Below are 13800 nucleotides of genomic sequence, written 5' to 3'. Positions count from 1 at the left end.
TCTAGATGTCAAGTCCCAGTTACATAGTAGTTACAGATGTGTAAGGCCAAGTTGGAAACTATTGTATTAATCCACACTAGGTTAAAAACTCAAGCAGAGGAGATCCAATCCTGTCTTGGCTGGCAAATCTCTGCAACCCTAGGTGAGCCTCCAAGGGACAAGGTGGGCCACCCTGAGCTGTGATGACTTGCCAGCAAGGCTTCCTTTGCTGCCACTGACTGAATGCTGAGTGTCTAAGTTTTGCTGACTCAGGATAGCAGGGGTGTTGGCTTCCCATGACTCTCCATTTGGGAAAGTGCGAAATTGTATCTTCCACACTCTGCTACCAAAAAGGAGTTCTAGGTCAATTAATCTGCTTATGCAACTAGTCAGCTTTGAGGAATCTCATTTACTTAAATATTCATAAAATGTCTATCAAGATATACATATGTAAAATCAAGATGCACATGAAATAAGATTCATTACAGCAATACTTCTCTTGGCCAAGAGCGTAGAAGATGGTCATTATGATAATAGCTGATATTGGTCGAGAACTTATTATCTGAGTCTGGCTTTGCTTGAAGCTCTTTACGGAGCTTGCCATTTGCTCTTCTCAATAATCCTATGAGATGTAGGTGGCTCTGTTAATAGCAAGCTCCAGGTCTTGTGCTAAGCGCTAGAGACACAATGAACAAAAACAGACATAGTCCCCAATTGCACTTACAGCCTAATGGGGAGGGAGGATAAAAAATGCAGAACTATGACCTGTGATAAACGTAAGGAGAAAGGATTCATTGAGCTTTTCCATGAGGCCATTTAACAGGTCACATGATGAAATCCAGGGCTAGAGAAAGCTGTTATCATCAGAGCTGAGATCTGAACTGGAAGTAGGATGGGACAAGGTGTGTGTGTGTATATGTGTGTGCGTGTGTGTGTGTGTGTGTGTTTGTGTGTGTGTGTGTGTGTGTGTGTGTGTGTGTGTAATGTACCAGGGAAGGGAAAAGCTTATGAAATAATCCCATGGTACAATGGAATGTGATGTAGTCACTGTGGTGGATTAACTAATAGTCAGTTTGGAACACCCAGCTGAGCTGAATCAGGTGGTGCTGGATGTAGGAGGCCCACCTGAGGACTGCTGCCAACAGCATAAAAGGAGAACTGGAGGGGAAGATGGTGCACTGTCGATTCTCTGGAGAAGCTTGTCACACTGGTTTTCCTGATATGAACTCAGCAGTTGTCATCATCAGAGGCTCAGGTCCTCATTAGCGCTGAGGATAGCTGCAGTTCTCTTCAGGTGAGCTCTGGTCCTTACTTTGAGCATCACTCCATGGCTCCAGTGCAGATCCCTCAGCCTACTGGCACAGATCCTTCAGCCCACTGGCACAGACTTTCTAGCTTCCACCACTGACCTTTGGGTCTTCCTAGTGCAAATCTTTGACACAGACTTGCGTGAAACATGGTCGTGGGCTCTAGGCCACCAGTTGGACCCCTGCAGGCCATTTGCCGTGGGATCTGGGCCCTCAACTGGAGTCTTCGGGTCTCTAATGTGTGGACAGATCTCCTGCACTCTTTTGCATTTGACTCTTTGGGTGAATATTATAAAATAATCCTATAAATTATGTGTCCAGTATTAAATCTTTTCCTTTGTAAACCCTGACTACAACAATCACTTATGCCAGCTACTATAAACACAGTTTTAGGACTCTGGTTTCTAAGAAACCTACATTTATCATCCTTTTCTAACCTCTATCGAGGGGATCCTAGAGCTTGGGAGAGTGGAGCATTAGAGCAGCTTGGGCCACATAAGAAGTACCTCTTGGGGTGGGAGGAGAGGAGGTGCACACACATTCCAGGAGCTGGGCTGAGCTTACTGTGTATTTTTGGTTCAAACTGCATCTTTGGTAACACGTCTGCCAGTTGGAATGACTCTCTAGTCTGGTCAAGAGGGAAGCCACCCATCAAGACCACGCCTTCAAGCATGGTTCCTTCTAGAAAGGAGGGACAAAAACAGAAATGTAGAAACAATGATCAGAGACAGCTCAGTTCCAAAGGTACTACACCAGGACCCTGCTGGGAGGGCCCAGCTGCTTACAGAGTCGGGTCAGAGGCCACCCCGTGTCTGGCACCCCCACCCTCCCACTCTGCCCATTGCAGCTGGACACCAACCTTCTCAGACTGACTTCTGCATCAGGCCTGAGAACTCCCTTCAGGAGCGGGCCCAGGCTAGCCGGCTGCAGGCGTTCCACAGAAATACTGTACTTGTATATCTCATGGGGCCTGAAATTGCTTTTGGAATAAGAAGCAGCATAAATAAACAAACATAACATAACACTTAGGAAAAGCAAGGCATATATGCATAAAAAGATCAAATTCTACATAAAATATATTATGAATATAACCATATAAAACAAACCAGCCAAAATACCATACATAGTAAAAGGGCTGGAGAGAAATATGTAAATTATGTTTTGCCTCTCAAGTGTGGAATTATATAGGATTTTCCTTTACTTTTTATAGTCCCCAAAGTTCTAAAATAAACATAGACTGCGTTTGTGATAGCAAGATAATAAGCTGTGCTTAAATCCACTCATTCATTAATTCAGTTGCTGTGTGGATACTGTGCCAGGCCTGGTTCTGGGCCCCACAGATTGGGTAGTGAGTTTAGCATCTCAAGACCTGGAAGGAGCATGTGACTGAGGAAGAGGCGGGCAGTGAGACCACACAGACCCCTGTGGAGCATAAAACTTTTGGGTGTTATTCTAAATAGGATGAAATAGAACACAAAAGCAAGACTTCAGTGCCTGGGGCAGGGGGAGACAGCCAAACGGGACCCAACCGTGTGGCTCCCATGCTGTGCTAGAACCTGAGCAGCAGCTGAGGGCTCAGGCTGGGTGCACTGGGCAGGGGCGGTAAAATGCAAATGGACCCAAAAGATGAGTAGGATTCTCACACCAGACCTGCCACAACCTGCCTAACTCTCCCTCCCTCTCTCTCTCTCCCCCTTCCTTCCTTTCTTTCTCTCTCTCTTTATTTCTTTTTCTCTTTCTTTCTTTCTCTCTCTCTTTCTTTCTTTTTCTCTTTCTTTCTTTCTTTCTTCTTTCTTCTTTCTTTTTTCTTTCTTTCTTTCTTTCTTTCTTTCTTTCTTTCTTTCTTTCTTTCTGTGGTACTAGTGATATAGAGGAAGGAAACTCCCTACCTGCTAGATGTCCGGTACAAGTTCTTATTCTCTAAAACCAAAGAATGAATTTTAGGAATGATGGAGGTTAAGAGCAGAATATATTTACTGGGGGAAAGAAAGCTTCTGTCCAAGAGAGAGACAGAAGGGGTCCCGAGTGGGTTGCCAAAGACCCTGCCTTTTCTAGGAATTCTTTAGAGTAAAACCATGAAGTGAGGTGGGTCCAAGGTGGGGAAAAATGGGAAATCACAAAGTGGACTGAGTTGAGACAAAACTATGGTCAATCAATAAGATTATGAGTATAATTGCTCAGGTAAAATTGATTAAATTGGCGTCAAATGGGGAAGTGAGTCATTAGCAAGTGGGCATGAATACAGAACACGGGCTTTTCCTGTAGAGGGTTGGGTTAGTGATTCTTCCTGGCTTTCTCAAGGTGATTGATACCTGTTTAGAATATCAATCCCTGATGTGTATCCTTAGGAAGTATGTGGTTACATTTGTTTTATCTTTTGTCTTGAGGTCTAGCCCACAGCATAGGTGCCTGTCTCCCCGACAGTTGCAAGGTATCTTGTCTTCTGCACTGGCTCCTTTAAGGGCCTAGCTCTATCTGACTGCCTATAATATTTTATCTAACTTAGCTCCCTATAACACTAGGGATCAAACCCAGGGATTTGCACATGCTAGGTAAGTGCCCTCCCACTGAACTATACCCCCAGCACTTTTTGTTTTATTTCCATCTTAAGACAGGGTCTCACTAAATCTCCTGCTTATAGGTATGTACCACCACACCTGGCATCACAGCCTTTTCTTTAAAAATATCAAAACCAAAGTTGACCTCTCAAAGTACATATTTTAAAGGAAGGAAGCTCTGTGATGATAACGGACAACTACAACAACCCTTTTATTTGAGATAAGAATGTGTAAAAATGATAGCAGGAAGCTGTCAAAATGTTATCTGATATGTCCATATTTGCTTCCATAAGAATTTAGAGTATGGTAAATCTCCTGACTCGTAAGAGATATTCACAAAGGAAAGAAAAAGAAATCTCACTCAGTGAGCTGCCTGGAGCTTTCAATTCCTCCTGCTCCTCCTTCTTCTCCTTCTTTGTCCCTTCTTCTTCTTCCTCCGTCTCCCTCTCCTTCTCCATCTCCCCCTGTTCCTCTTCTTTTTCCTCTCCCTCTGCTTCTGTCTTTCTCCCTCCCCTTCTTTTTTCTCTTCCATTTTTCTTGGTGTGCTGTCAAGCAGGAGTGCCCAGACATCAAATACAGTCCTTTGATTGAACACACACAGTCATCAGCTGCTATTCTCAAAAGATGAGTGGGGCTTGGTTCCTGAAGTCACTATAAGAGCGTATGATTTTAGAGTACTTCAGGGACATCAGGTCAGGTGTAAGGGTCACTCAACAGACAATTACTGCACAAGGAGCAAGGGAAGCAGGGAAGTAGGAAGGAGGCCAGAGAGAGTTATAAACATAACTGAAAGGTTCTTGTTTCATGTCCTGTCAACAAACAGAAGGGAACATGGACCCAACATTACAGACTCCCAGCCTAGTAACAGAAAGCAGCTCGGGCCGGTTGATCCCTTCCCTAGATCTAACACCAGTCCCTCCAACACCACCTGGTGGGCCTGGCAATACCAGCAGGGGGTAATTTGAGAGCTCTGCTGGAAAAAAAGTCAGGCAGAAGAAGTGTGTTCCTTCCCTGCTGGGCCTGAACTCCTTCCTCCCCAAGAGGTACTGGAGTGGTGGTTGCACTTCCTGAGCCATACAAGCAGCCCCAGCCAGGAAGCCATTTTTTTCCCTAGAGCCTTAACCACCCCTCAGGTATGGGCCTAAGACTCTAACCCTAACTGGGAGATGCTAGTAACCTTGACCTGAGAAAACCCTTCTACCACCTTAGGAAAAACCAAGAATCAAGAACATCATAATTTGAGTGTGAAAGATCAGTCAACTGGTACCAACCAAGATAAATTGGATGCTGGAGTTATCTGACAAGGATTTTAAAATTTTGTCATAAAAAGTTTTCAACAATTGATTATATAAGGGGCTGGGGATTTAGCTCAGCGGCAAAAGCGCCTGCCTGGCAAGCGCAAGGTCGTGAGTTCGGTTCCCGGTACTGGAGAAAAACTAAAAAAAAAAAAAAAAAAAAAAAAAAAAAAAAAAAAAACCAAAAAAAACCAATTGATTATATAGTCTCTTGAAACAAGGAAAAAATAGGAAAGCTTGGCAAGAAATAGAAGTGGCAAAAAAAGAACCAGTGAAAATTACAGAATTAAAAATATAATAACCAAAATGAAAATTGCTCTGGGTGGTCTCAATATTAGAGAGATGACAGGATAGAATCAGTGAACTTGAGGACAGACCAACAAAACTCAGCCAATGTAACAGAAAAATAAGAAAAAATGAACAGAGCCTCTAGGGCTTGCGGGACAATGATAAAAGGCTAACATTTACATCAGTGGAGTAACACGAGAGGAAGAGGGGCTAAAAGATTATTCAAATATAAAGGCTGAACATTTTTCAAGTTTGACGAAGGCACAGACCTACAGAGTTAAAAGGCTGAGCTAACCCCAAAGAGGATGTGACAGCTGATTTGTCAACCTGAGTTGCTTCAGAGCCACCTTGGAGGTTAGTAAAGCACACTTCTGAGTGTATCTGAGTGGCTTATAGAAGTGTGACATTGGGCACTGTGTCTGGTTTCTGGCCCCTTCTCTCTGGCACTGTTCCCTTGCCCTGCTTTCTGGCCATCATGAAGTGAACAGCTGTGCTCTACCATTCCTTTCTGACATGGTGTTCCTGCTTTGGAGCCAGCTGACTTGGACTGAACTGTTTGAAACTGTGAGCCTCGTTATACCTCTCTTCCTTTAAGTTGTGAGTGTTGGGCATTTCATCCCAGTAATAAGAAAGCTGACTATATATCTGGGCGTGGTGGTGCACACCTGTAATCCCAGCACTTGGGAGGTTGAAGCAGGAGGATTGTTGTTTGAGACCAGCCTGGGCTACAAAATGAGCTCAAGCCCATCTTGAACTGCATAGTGAAACCCTGTCTCAGAAAGACCAAAAAAAAAAAAAAAAAAAAGAAAAAGAAGAAGAAAGAAAGAAAGAAAAAAAAGAAAGCTAATGCATGCAGAAAATTAGTACCAGAAAAGTGGTGTCTTTTTTGTAATTGTATCTGACCATGTGGTTAAGAATTCTTTGGAACTGGTTTGGAAAAATTTGAAGATGTAGGCGATAGAAGTTCTAGAGTGCTGTATGTTGAGCTTGATGGGCTATTTTGGTCAGAACTCAGAAGACCAGCTTATAAGAACCCAGACAGTAAAGGCCAGAATTATTAGGTTTCAGTTGGGAAAAAGAACTCTATTGGGAATTGGATTCGAGGCCTTACATATTACACTGAGGGGAAAAAGGGTCTCCATTTTAGCCATATCCTGAGACTTTGCAGGAGGCTGTGTGTAAAGGTGATGGACTTGATAGTGATAAAGCCTCTGTTGTTAGGGTCATTTGAGAGGTGATGGACTAATTAATTGGCAGAGGAAATTTCAAGACAGTCTAACATTCAGGCTGTGGCATGGGTACTGCTGGCTGCTTTTAGATAGCCTTATAGTGAGAGTTAGGAACAAAAAGCAGAACAAAAATATTTGAAAAACAAATTTTGACCCAAAAAGGACCAAGTATAAAGTTGGGGCTGTGGTTACTGATAAGATAAAAATGTGGTTACTGATAAGATTTCTGCCATTACAAAGACACCGAATACTTTAAACTGGGACTAGAAGGAAGATGACTTGAGGTAGCTCAGGAATTGGTAAGATCCCACCTATCACAGGCTTAGAAATGCAAAAATGTAAATCTTTTATTTGAGTAGAGAGCCCCTGTGCACTCTGCTCAAAATGCAACCTAGATAATTGGTTGCCTGGGATTCATTTCCCTGTGCTCAGCCATTCCAGGCAGTCAGAGGCTGTTACAGCCATGGTCCAAGGGGGCCTGACTACTGCTTAAGGCAGCAACAGACCTTGATGTCTTCCATGGGATGCTGGTCTCTCAAGCATGCAGAATACAACTTTTGGGTCATGGAATCTTCCCCTCAGATTTTAAAAGAAGGTCTGGAAAGCCAGGCAATGTGCTTCTGACAGGGGGATGCATGAAGCCATGGGCATGAAGCCAGAAGTGCAATGGAGACTCCAGAACATCAGAGATGTCAGGAATGTGAAATATCTTCTGAAGACAGCCACAGGCAGTGGGTAGACTTAGCCCAAGAGAAAGGCTGTGTGGGCTGCAGCCAACAAGGCCACAGGTATGGGGTGACCCAAGCCCTTTGGAGCTCACCTCTCATCACTGTGTGCCCTGGATGCCACACAGAGAGCTACAAAACTGAACATTTGTCCTGGTAGGTTTTAGTCTTGCTTGATCCAATTCTGTTCTATCCTTCTGTTTCTCCTTTTTGGAATGGAAATGTTTATCCTGTGTCACTGTTTGAGGTTAGGTAACTTGCTGTATGAATTATACAGAAATTCACAGTTAAGAGTTTGCCTTGAATCTCAAAAGAGACTTGGACTTTTGAGCAATTCTGAAACTGTTGAGACTTGGGGGAAGGGATTAGTAAATTCTTGGTTATGAATGGGATAATTATATGACTATGTTTATTTGGAGATTAAGTATGATTTAAGGTGAATCTCTTTTGGTATCAAGTGGACAAGGGTGGAATCTGACAAATAGGTTAGACTATCAACTTGATTTGCTTCAGAGTCACCTAGAGGATTAGTAAAGCACAGTTCTAGTAGCAGTTGTGTGGGTCATGGAGGTGTGACTTTGGGATCCATTTAAACTGGGCATGGTGGTGCATGCCTGTAATCTCCATACTCGGGAGGCTGAGGCAGGAGGATTGCTGTGAGTTCGAGGCCAGTTTGGGCTACCTAGCAAGTTCAAAGCCAACCTGAACTACATAATGAAACCCTGTGTCCAAAAAAAAGAAATGCCAGTTGTGGTCCTGTAATCCCAAGCTCTTCTGGCTGAGGCAGGAAGATTGGTGTGAGTTTGAAGCCAGCCTGGCCTACATAGCAAGTTCAAAGCTATACATGAAGACCCTGTCTCAAAAAAAATGTATCTAAATGTAAAGTATATCTATTCATAACTGAATGAACTATACAGCAAAACCTGTCTCAAAAAAATGTATTTATATGTAAAGTATATCTATTCATAAATATATAAAAATTGATAAAATATACTATCAATATGGATTATCTCTAGCAGTACGGAGAAACATTAATTTTTTTCAGTACTTTTGTTTTCCTCATATTCTACAAAATTTTACTTCTGTAACAAGAAAGCAGTAGATTCATTTTGATGTTAAGGATTTTACTCTTTGTCACTATGGCAACAGCCCAGCTCTGGCTGTCTTTTCCCTTCCATCCATCTTGCCCTCCCCTGCACTTCTCAAAAGATCCACTGCTCTCACCTTGTCTGGCTCTGACACTTTCCTGTCTCTCCTCTTCATCACTTTAGTCCTAATACAAACCAAAATTCCTTTTTCTTCTTTCTTTTCAGTAGGCTGAGACGAGGTAGCATTTTCCAAATTCAGTGGGAAAATAAAAAAGGAAAGTTAAGCAAATGCTAGCAGCAGCCAAACAGCTATGGCAAGACAGTGCCATCTTGCTCACTGTCTACTCCTGCACTGTCTTCTGTGGCTGAGGAGGACTTGAATCACAGCTGTTCTCAGTGGAGACATGCTGCATGTCTAAAATATGCATCAGAGTTTGGAAACTTCATGCCCAAAAGAGTATAAAATATGTCATTAATAATTTTGTGTTGATTACATGATGAAATGATTTTAGCTATATAAGGCTGAATAAAACTTTTTAAAGATTTATTCCCTTTGGTTTCCTATTCTTTTAAAAAACCTTTCTAGAAATGTAACTACTGGAATATTTAACTTTATATATGTGGATCATTTTATACTTCCACGGGATAGTACTGCCCTACCAGAGAGATTATAAAACTAAGTACAATACTCAGTCCAGGACCTCTTTCATGGTGGGGGTGGTCATGTGACATAGCTCTGGCCAGTGGGAGGTCAGCTGGGTGAGGATGATGTTGGGTTCTGAGAAAGCTTTTGCTTGCCTCATAAAAAGACACACACATCACCCGTACTGGCATTAGAATGACAAAAATCTGAACACTGACAACCACCAAATGCTGGTGAGGATGTGGAGTAACTCTCACTGATGGTGGGAATAGGAAGTGGGACAGCCACTTTGGAAGACAGTTTGGTGACTTCTCATAAAACTAAACATGCTCTTATAATCTTTCTTTTTTGGTATTTACCCCAAAGAGTTGAAAACTTATGCACATATAAAAATCTGCAAGTGGGTGTTTATAGCGGCTTTATTCATAATTGCTAAAACTTGAAAGCAACCAAGATGTCCCTCAGTAGGCGAATGAATAAATAAACTGCAGTACAATAGAATGTTATTCTGTGCCAAAAAGAAATGAGCCCTGAAACTGTGAAAAGACATAGAAGAATCTTAAATGTACATTACTCAAGAAAGAAGTACATCTGAAAAGGCTGTATACTGTGTGTGCCTAACTCTCTAGAAAATGCAAAACTGTACTGTAAAAAGGTCAGTGGTTACCAGCGGTCGATGGGAGGGGGATGAATAGATGGAGTGCAATTTCTATCTTTGCTTCGTTTTAATTTGAGAAACGGTCTTACCATGTTGCCCAGGCTGTCTCAAACTCCTGGACTGAAGTTTTCCTCCTGCCTCAGCCTCCCAAGTAGCTACAACTATAGCCATGTGTCTCTGCACCCAGCTCAGAGGATTTTTTTTGGTTTTTCTCCGGTACCGGGAACCAAACTCATGACCTTGAGCTTGCCAGGCAGGCGCTTTTTGCCGCTGAGCTAAATCCCCAGCCCCAACTCAGAGGATTTTTAAGGCAGTGAAATAATTTGAAAGATATTAAAATGGTGTACACATGTCATTATACCTTTGTTGAAACTTATAGAATGTACAACTTCAAGAGTGAGCCCTGAAGTAGATTACAGACTCTGGGTGATAATGATGTGCCGATGTACGCTGGTCAGTTATACCACTCTGGAGGGCGTACTGATAATGGCATGACCCCCTATACACATGGACAGCATCCCCCGTTATCAACATTATTTGTACCTTCCATACAATTTTGCTGTGAAGCCAGAACTGCTCCAAAAAATTCTTAAAAGAAAAACAACAAAGCAAAACAAAATGATGGACACCATGGGCTCTGGCTCTTTGCAATCCCTTTTCATTTTTTTTCTGTCCAGAATGAAGGTTTAGTGCCTGGAGCTGAGGTAGACAACAAGTAACCACAAGAACAAAAGCCACCCTGCAAAGGGGAGCAGGGATCTAACAGCCTAAGATCCTGAGGCCGTACTAGCAACTGCCCAATTCAGATCTCTTGTCATTGAAAAAAATAGACCTTGATGGTTCAAAGGCACATTTGGTGGTATTTTGTTACTTGCGCTTGTACATGTTCCTGACAAAATAGTCAAGCTTCCAAAGAACAGCTCTGAGGCCCTAAGGTAGCAAGTGTGTAGTCTCCATAGCTGCCACATGTTTTCCACGCTCCTCCTTGGTCTCTTCCCCCTCCACTTCTCTCCTGCTGCTGCGAGGTCCTCACCTTAGCTCATGCTCACATGGGAACAATCTCATCTCGGTGTAAGTCAAGACCCGGAAGACCCAGTTTAAAACTTCTGAGGGGCTGGGGGGTATAGCTCAGCAGTAAGGCACATGCTTAGCAAGCATGAGGTCCTGGATTCCACACCGAGCACCACCACCACCAACAAAAATTAAAGAAAGCTTCTGAGACCCCTCTAAACTGTTTCAATTTTCAGTGCAGGGAGCATATATCAGTCAGACACTAGCAAAACTGTGTGACAGGGAAAGTTGACCTTAATTAATCCCAGGGCAGCTGCCGCCCTCTCTGAGGGGAGGCAGTTGAACCCATGAAGAGCTTCCGGATAATATGTTAATGATATGAAAACTACAAATTATACATAACCATCCAGCCAGCACACAGTAGCAGGAAGGGTGCTGCTTCACAGAGCCCTCAGTCAGCAGAGACCTTCCAGGTAAGCATCCCAGTCCCACTGGCTGTTCCTGGCCAGCGCAGGTGCTCTGTTACCATTCTGAGAATCCTCTTTGGCATGTTCTCGGGTTTGTCTAATTGTCCTTCAGGAGCACTACTGGGAGAAAAGAGGAGACTGGCGCATTTGCCGAGCTGTAATATATGAACTCTTTTCATAGCACCAAACCACCTAAGCATCAAATCACAGCACCAGCAGCACAGTGCCTCCGGGCACAGCTGCCTGAAGTGGCGCCCACAAAGTGAAATTTTGTTGCTAACAGGTACCAGGCAGCTTGGCACTGAGGGCCAGTTGAGCTGGCCTCTAGATCCAGCTGGGCGGCCTTGGGCAAATCACTGTTGTGGGAAAACTTCCCCTAAAACAACTTCTGGTTTCAGATCGTCCACCATCCCATCTGGCGAGGATGCTTCCTCCACCATGAGAAGGGGTTGACCTGGCAAACTGACTGCCTACCATAGTAAGGAGGGTCTTTCAGTCGGGTTCCCAGAGCTATTCTTCATTCCTTTCTCTCCCACACAACATGAAACTCATTAGCTCCACCTTTAAATTTTGCCCCAAATGCAAGCACTTCCCACTTTTCATAACCCTCCATCCTGTCCAAACTCTGTCACCTCCCACAGGATGCTTCCAAGCCTTCTACTTGGACTCTGCTTCCACTATCGCTCCCTCTACTCTTTTCCCACTCAGTAGCCAGAAATGGTCCTGTCAGTCCTTCCCAGTACCCGCCCATCTCCATCAAAATAAAATCTAAAGTTCTTCCTATGTGTCGTGAAGTTCTTGCTCATGCAGACCTCAACCTCTTCTGCTACCCACTGTCCCCTCCTCCCCAGCCTCTGGTCTCCAACCTTCCAGACTTCACACAGCTACTCCCTCTGCTTGGATTATTCTGCCACTTGTAATCCTCTCTTCCTCTATGTGGCATGTGCTTTACTCTGTCACCACTGATTAGACTGCAAATTATGTGACAGCAGGATCTTCATTTTCTGCTGTATCACCAGCATCTGCGTATGGTGTCTGAGAATGCGATGAACAAATGAATGAATGGACATACAAATGCATAAAACCTTGCTCAAAGCCTCTGTGTGAGGACAGTGCTGACTTGCTTTCACAGTTTCTACCTCACGGAGCTCACTCTGATTGCACGAGAGGTAGGATGCCCTCAGCTTTACCTGTTCAGGTGATCCTTCTCCTAGAGCGTTCTCCATCTCCAAAGTAAAACACAGTGAGGGATCAGAAATAGCACAAAGACCTTCCCTGGTCTATCCTTCCTCTAGTACTGATATACTTCTCTGAAAGTGGCCACAGGGGGGCAGAGGAGGAATCCAATGCTGATGTCATGTGACATGCTTGTCCTGATAAATGGGGCCCTTCCAAGCTCTGACTGAACCCTGCTGTGTGTAATGCCAAGCAATGCACTAACAAGAGAGAGATGAGGAAATTGCATCAAGGAAGCCAGCTCATTCTTGTGGAGATGAGAACACAGCATCTGACATCCGCACGACACCTACCTTAGCAGGGGTACAGGAACCATCCTGCTGTCAGCCTCATGACAGAAATAACACAGAAATTGGCAACAGACAGCACGCTCAGCTTCTGGGCTCTCAGATTTTGTGCACCAGTGACACTGCACTTCAGCAGTCAAATCAGAACGGCAGATATGGTCATTGAATTTAAGTATTAAAGGAGGTAATGGTACTTAAATACAGCTTCCTCATAAGTGTTCAGTAAATGTTAGCTGCAATGTGAAATTCACTGTCATCAGAGCTTCCTGGGTGGACTTATTCATTCATTTAACAAAAATTTTCTAGGCTTCAACAACGTGCCAGACAATAAACAGAATAAAAAGACTGCAAAAGATTATCCTGCCTTTTGTAAGCTAGCAATATAACAACCATGATGGTGACAGAAAGAGCAGATCACATTTTTTTCTTTTTTTTTTTTGAGCACTTTTTTTTTGCTCTGGTAGATCCTTTAAGCGCAATATCTCATTTAATGATCATATCATCCCTGGGTATTGTTATCCTCATTTCAGAAATAAGGAAAAACAGAGACTGAGAAATTTATCCAAGGTCACACTGGCATTTACAACTCCTTTATCAAAGCTCATGCCCCAAACCTCCAGGAAACACTGCTTATCCTTTAAACCAGTGGATTAACAAGAGGATATATCAGGACCTCACCCTCAAGTGAGTCAGAGGGTTTCTGAAAGCAAAAGAAGTGAACTGCTAAGACCAAATACTCCTGCTCTGCCTAGTGGATGAAGTCAGCCCAGGGGTTCAAAGCTGGGAATCCAGAGCAGGGTCAGATTGGCAGAACTAATAAATTTACCTATATAGTTGCCAACTAAGAAATAGCAAGGGGCTGGGGATTTAGCTCAGCGACAAAGCACCTGCCTGGCAAGTGCAAGGTCGTGAGTTTGATTCCTGGTACTGCGAGAAAAGACAAAAAAAAAAAAAGCAAGACTTCAGGGGAAAACTTCATCTTCCCAGACTTCTTATTGAGATGAAGCTTCAATTTCATTTTATCCCCAA

Source organism: Chinchilla lanigera, unplaced genomic scaffold (genome assembly GCF_000276665.1).
Source record: "Chinchilla lanigera isolate Chin_1 unplaced genomic scaffold, ChiLan1.0 scaffold00014, whole genome shotgun sequence".
Classification (NCBI taxonomy): domain Eukaryota; kingdom Metazoa; phylum Chordata; class Mammalia; order Rodentia; family Chinchillidae; genus Chinchilla; species Chinchilla lanigera.
The sequence above is the reverse complement of the archived record's forward strand: the minus strand, read 5'-3'. Positions refer to the sequence as shown.